Source organism: Lissotriton vulgaris, chromosome 12, assembly GCF_964263255.1.
Source record: "Lissotriton vulgaris chromosome 12, aLisVul1.2, whole genome shotgun sequence".
Taxonomy (NCBI): domain Eukaryota; kingdom Metazoa; phylum Chordata; class Amphibia; order Caudata; family Salamandridae; genus Lissotriton; species Lissotriton vulgaris.
The window spans coordinates 168,449,425-168,456,091 of record NC_141700.1 but is presented as its reverse complement, the minus strand read 5'-3'; the positions used below and the strand labels follow the sequence as shown (position 1 = coordinate 168,456,091).

At 41.0% G+C, this 6,667-nt stretch overlaps 1 pseudogene; it reads right to left on the bottom strand.

Annotated features, from left to right (window-relative positions):
* Positions 1-3,655: 3,655 nt before the first annotated feature.
* Positions 3,656-4,898, bottom strand: LOC147673773 (E3 SUMO-protein ligase KIAA1586-like; annotated as a pseudogene).
* Between the last annotated feature and the right edge of the window lie 1,769 nt (positions 4,899-6,667).

Here is a 6,667-nt window from a genome sequence, read left to right as displayed (position 1 = left end):
TAACTCCTTTATCAATGTGAGTCACCTCCATTAGAACCCCATTATCCCCCACCTCACTTGTGCCAGAGTGTTCACATGAAGTCTTTTTAAGCTCTTCAGGAGAGGAGACGATTTTCGCAGTATTCAGTTTGAGACAGCTGTTATCCTTTCATTCTGCTAATCTGAGCAGACACAATCTGAAAACTGGCTGCAGAAATACCTTCATGCTGTGTCAAGGTGATAATTAGACACGATTTTAACACTATAATGCTCAATCACGTCATCAAGGGGGGGTATATACAGATTAAATAGTGTTGTGATCAGAGCTGAGTCCTGTGGCACCCCATGCTGCAGCCAAGAGACCTCAGATGCACACGGCTGTTGAATTACCTGGAAGGTACGCGTTGGTTTGCTGTATAAGGGACAGCGCCACATTGACATACATCTTGCCAGAGACGAAAGGTTCAAGGTGAGGCTTGCCCTTGGCATACCGCTGTGCATACCTTCATTCCTACTTCCATTTTAGCAACTATGAAGTTGTTAGCTGCCAAACTGTACCTTGAACACTGGAGTATCTCCAGTGACATCTTTCTCCTGTTTCTGGGTTTCTGGGTATTCCGCCACCCGTGGTGTCACCGTTGCTTACTGAGGGATCCTTCCTTCCCCGGGAGTCCTATACCGTAGTCTGGCACCTTTCAGCGGACTCTCTTTGTGTTGAAAAAGATCCTGCTTTGTCTCCGCCAGTGTGTCTGCAACACCCAAAACCGCTATCTTGCCGCTTTACACCCTCCGTCTCGTTGGAGGTTATCTTCGTAGTCCGGGTTGCAGCTAGACTAAGCTGTTCCAAGGAGTACGATGGCGCTTGTTCTCCCGCCAGAGTCACGTCACATTAATGGTTGCAGGCCATTGAGGATCGTTGCTGGTCGTTCTGCTCGATAGTAATTTCATCCCTTGACGGACTACCGGCTGTGGTGGCAGTTGTCGGCGATCTCGCTCTGGGGACTTTTCGGAGTGAAGTTCTCCATCACACAAAGCTGTATGGGGGTTTAAACCGTCTCTGGTTTCATCTGCTCGAGAAATTTGACAAACTTTACAACTCTTCGCCTCATAGACTCGTCAGGCTCCAGTGACGTTCGCTCTTCTGAGGCATCTGGCCATCAGCTGCTACGCGGTGAGACGTTACCTTACCTGCCCAAGATTTCTCAGCCCTGCCTGATTCATCGTGTATGACGAAAGCAAGCGTCGGGGGGGCAGTGCTTAATTTGTAAAATATGAAGTGCAGGTGCTGAAATATTTTTCGGAGGCCACACCCACGTTGTCAGGCCCCGCCCACTCTCGACACTGGCTCCACCCACTGTATTAGCCCCACCCACATCTTCAAGTGGCACTGCTAAAAGTCAAATATAATACCTGATCTGAATTTCAGAAAGGGAGCCTTCGTAAGGTTTTGATAGGAGGTTCCCCGTGGCGTGAACCATTTTGAAAAAGATGAAAGCAAATGTGCATTTAAATCACAAGTTTGGAATAAATTAGCTAAAACCACTAATGCATTGAAATGGACAATTTCAGTGCTCTGCTCTGTGTGCTGATTTGGGGAAAAGGACAATACTGGGGGTAGGGCATGCCATTTTTCACAGAGTCTATGATTTCAAAGGTACAACTTTGACATAGCTTAAGTTATATGACAAAATAAAACCCAATGTTGTGAAAACACTAGTCCAAACAGATAAACTGAATAAAATCATCCAATACACTTGAATGAGTCAGTCAGCCACTGTCACTTCCAGTGGCATGGGGTTAATCAGTATAGTGTAATATTCAGTTAAAGCGACTGCTTTAGAGAAACAAAAACAAAAAAGGAGGATTACCAATTGGGCTTGTACTATAACTTCTCTCTGAGCTATATGTGCATTTATTAGACATTGAGAATAGTAAAAAAGAAAAACATGGAACTATGTAGTTCTGTATGACACAGGCAACACAGATTAGAAAAGAGGCATATGTTCAAAATATGACTTTTTAATCAAAGATTTTAGCTTAAGATAAAGCAAAGAAAAATGTGATCTCCACCAAAATGTGGTTCGTGCTATATAACATTTTATAAATAAATACCAAGGCCAAAGGAATATGTAGGGGGCTGGGCAGTTTCAATTTGACCGTATCTGAATAAGTCATACCTATTAGTGCAAAATAACCAGGCATAGTGCCATACAAAATGTAATTATATAAAGACAAACTAACAAAAAATAAAATATATAAATACAAATAGATACATGTCGTAAAATGAAAATCCAAAAAGCAATTAAACTGTTACAAAAAACAAAATAAATAAAATATATTAAATAGAACAATAAATATAACATCCAAACAAAGACACATAAATATAACAAAATATTAAATAAATTGACACTGTCAACAAAGGGGTATAAATGCAAATAAATAACCTATATAACCTAGAACAACTAAATATCCTAACACAGTAAAGCCTAACTTTTCCAAAACATTGCAATGACACACATTTTGTCAGTTGGAATGGGCTACATCTATTGTTCCAGAAAACCCCAGAAACAGTCTAAATTGCTTGTGCATTCCATGTCCTCCTCTTTCCTTGCTTTACTCCTAGTGTCATCAGCTGATCTTCGTCCTTTTGCAAGCCAGGACTGAACATAGGGTAATGGGTTGAATCTCCTAAATGGTGGACCAACCTTGATTTAAAAACATTAAAGAAGATATTGTTTGAGTCACCAATGATGCTCTTGTGGATGTGCATATCAGATTCATTTGAGAAAAGCCCCGCTACCATTCTGCAGTACTGATAGCAATAGTGTGTATGGCCATCAAAAGTTCCTTGAACTGCCTTTTAATTTCTTTGCCTCCAGATTCCTTGTACTCTCTGTAAGCACGTATGGTTTCTCGGCTGGCAATGTTGAATCTTTTACACAGAGACTCAATATCACTTTCACCATAAAGAACAGGTAGCTCATCAGGCCAGTACTGTTTGTATAAAACTTTCACTTCGTTAATCAGTGTATAATACTCAGCCTTTTTGTCAGCAGAATTCGTTCCTCCTGTAGACAACAAACGATGTCTTAGATTTTCTGCAAGGCTACGAAAAAACTGACCCTGTTCAATGATTTTGTCCGTGGTCTTTCCTTTGTGCAGCACCACACCTTGGAATATATTTTCTTCCATGGCCTTTTTACATAGTGAGAAATGGTTCCCTTGCCTGTCTACCATTGCCTCAAACACAGCTATTTGCCGACAAATAGCCCGGTGAGAATCAATGATTGTAGAATCACGTTTCTGTAACTCAAGTGATAACTCGGATAACTCCTGAAGAGCATCATACATGAGGCCAAGATTAGCAACGAACTGTATAGATGATAACCGCCTTCCTAGGCCTGTGTACATATTTCGTGTTGAACTGTCACGGGAACCATCATCAGCTGCACTATTAAAGTGCTTGTAGAGAGCAGGATAAGCATTCCAAATAGCCTCCACTGTTCTAAAGCTTGATGCAACCCAACGAGTATCTAACACTCTACCTATTCTGCAGAGCTGAACGTCAAGAGCTTCAGCACATCCTTAAGCTCCAAACGGTTTTTAACAGAGGTGGAAAATAGAGAATACAGCTTATCAAGTAAGTTTATGAAATGATTTGTAGCACCAATATCTTTCATGACATCATGAACGGCAAGTGCCAGGCTACAATATTGGAAGAGATTTTTTCTTGCAGCCTCTTTACAACACCACTGTGGCGGCCAAACATCACTGAAGCTCCATCACAGGCAACTGAAACCATGCATTTGGAGAGAAAGTCCTCACTTATATTAATTGGATCTTTTTTTAGTGCAGACAGTAAACTGTTTACTATGCCATCAGCTGACAAATCATTCAGCTCAATGAGGTCAACAAACATATTAGCTGGGGAGTCCATGTCAGGTAGCTGCATTCGCATGTACACAATTAAAGAACTTTTCCTATTTAACGCAGTGGCTTCATCTAGTAAAAGACTTACTTTGGGGGAAAGCTCAATAATTTTGGAAAATATCTTCCTCTTCATTTCTAAGGATATGTGGCCTTGTATGTTTGAACAAGCTACATTGGAGTGCAAAATTTGACCCATATCTAGTCCATTCAACTGGTGGCAGTCTATCTCCATTTCAAAACCATACGCTGGCCTGTTTCGCTTTGCTTCCTTATAAGCTACACGGAATATTCTGGCTGTTGCTGACATTTGTACAGATTGTGCTTTTGCAGTTACTTGCAATAAAGTATCTCTCTTAGCGTTTTCTAAGATTTTTAAAGTTGCAACATGAGCCTTGCTTAGTGCATGTTCTCCAATCTTTTTTCCTCAATGACTTCTGCTGTTGTTCTATATTGGTGCCATATGCCTTCACAGTAGACTCAGTCCATTCTTTGGACAATTTCATTCCCCTGGATTTCTCAGCACCAAGGTCACGGACTTGGCGACACACAGAACAGCCAAGGTTAGGGCCTTTAACAATTAACCATGGATGCTTGCGTTGGAAATATATTTTTTGGTCAAGTTTCCAACCTTTAGGAAGAATGCCTTTCCTAAAATCTCTGTCTGAATGTGGTTTCAGTGATAATATGTCAGACTCTTTGCTAGTGCTTGGAGTTTCCTCCATCTCTACAGCAATGTCCACAGCATGATGCGGCTCATCTGTAAGAGGACGATCTTGTGTCTTTTCTTCTGTAGGGGTGATGATAACGCTGCTGCTAGTAGTGGTGTCACTCTCATCTAGTGCCTTCTCTTGCACTTCATCTTCCTTGTTCCCTTCTTGCACTGTAAGTGTATGGTCTTTTCTAGCAAGTTTGCTAGCAGGCTCCTCATCAATCTTGGGCTTAAATTTTGTGAAGTAGCTTGAAATCTTCTTCTGTCCACTCTGAGACATTCTAAGTATGCAAAATGAAAGAAAAGACGTTAGACATGTGCGAAGTGTGATGCCAATTCATCAAAGTAACATGCACCAATAATATTTATTTGCACGTTGCACCAAAGACATTTCTGCATCTGCACATATTTAACATCCATGTGGAGTAGCTACCAGATATCGCTAGTTGTTATTTGTTAATGATGTGTGTAGTAGGCTACCTCTTTGAAACAGCTGTAAAGATTCAAGATGGCTCGACTTAGGTCTCTGAAGCAAAGTAAATCCTGTGAGGAAGACAGGTTGTATAGGGACCCTACTCCTGCTGTCACATTTGCTATGGTACCTCTAGGGCTTGGCACTCTAACTTCAGGCAATCTCAGGCTCAGGAATGGGCTAGTGAGGTGAGCTGGTCTCTCTCGAAATGGGGGAAACTCACTTACCCAGATAGGAAAAGCAGACCCGTGCCTGGGTTAATGCAAAGCCTCAAGGGCACTTTGCAGGCAGCTTGTAGGCTAGGCCTGTGTTTAATGGTAAGAAGAGTGAAACTGCAAGCTACCCCAATTCTCGAGCCTATCACAGAGATGCTGTACTGGCTGGCAGAGATTCTTTGTTGAGATTCCTGCAACAGCTGTGTGTTGTAGTAGTAGCAACTATTAGGTGTTTATCAGTGTGAGGGATGACTTACATCTATGTTCTGGCGTGAGCACCTGTGCTGACTTATTTAAGGCATCAAACTTACACATTTGAAAAATAAACTTCAATGTATTGACATTCGGGAATAGGAATCCAATGCCTAAAGTATTATAGATAATTTGGACTAGAGTTTTGTTGCATGCTACACTAGAATAATATTATTTCTATGCAGCAAAATAAAGTACATTTCAACACAACCTTGTTGTCCTAAAAAAATTAGAAACATCGCTCAAAGTTGCTGAACAATCACAGACGTGTAACGCCCCGATTGGGAGCATAATGTAGCAGAGTCCTCAGTATTCTTTCTCTCCCTTACTTGCTTCTATTTTTCTCTCTAACCCCCTGTGTACCACTAACTGATTGTCTTTCCTTTCTATCTCCCTCCCCTCAACACCCTGTCTTTCTATACATCTTTCCTTCTCTTCTCAGAGTCCTCACCCATCTGATGCTCCGCCATCTCATCTCTCTCTCTCCCTTGCTATCTGACCTCACGGCTCACGCTCACCCCAATTTACCTCGGTCTCTCAGACAGTGCTAGTGTTAAGCAGCACCACCAACTAGGGGGATATACTACAACAGGGCACAGACATATGATTTGTAGCAAGAGGCAGATTGCACAGAACAAGTAGTGTGCATGCTTTTACAGTCTTTCATATACTCAAGATCACAGGACAACATTTGTGAGCTCAGCTGCCACAACTTTTTTATAATTATATTTAATTTATGCCTGTGTTCAAATAAACTGCATACACACTGTACATAATTTGTATACACTGCAAACGTGCACAGTTAGGTTTCAAAGAACAGGGTTACTCATACAGTCATACAAATGAGAAGTTACTTCAGGGCAGAAATCCATTTGTGCAAATAACCTGCTCAATTTAAATATATAAACACATTTAATAACAAGCATTTGCAATGCAACAGGTCTCGCATTTACGCAAGTTTAAGCTATTGGCATTGTAAATGAAAATAAATGCCTTTTATTTATGTTTTACAAAGAAATAAAAGGCATTGTCATTTGCAATGTCAATAGCTCAAACTCGTATAAATGCGAGACCTAATTGCATTGCAAATTCTTGATTTTTTTATAGCTG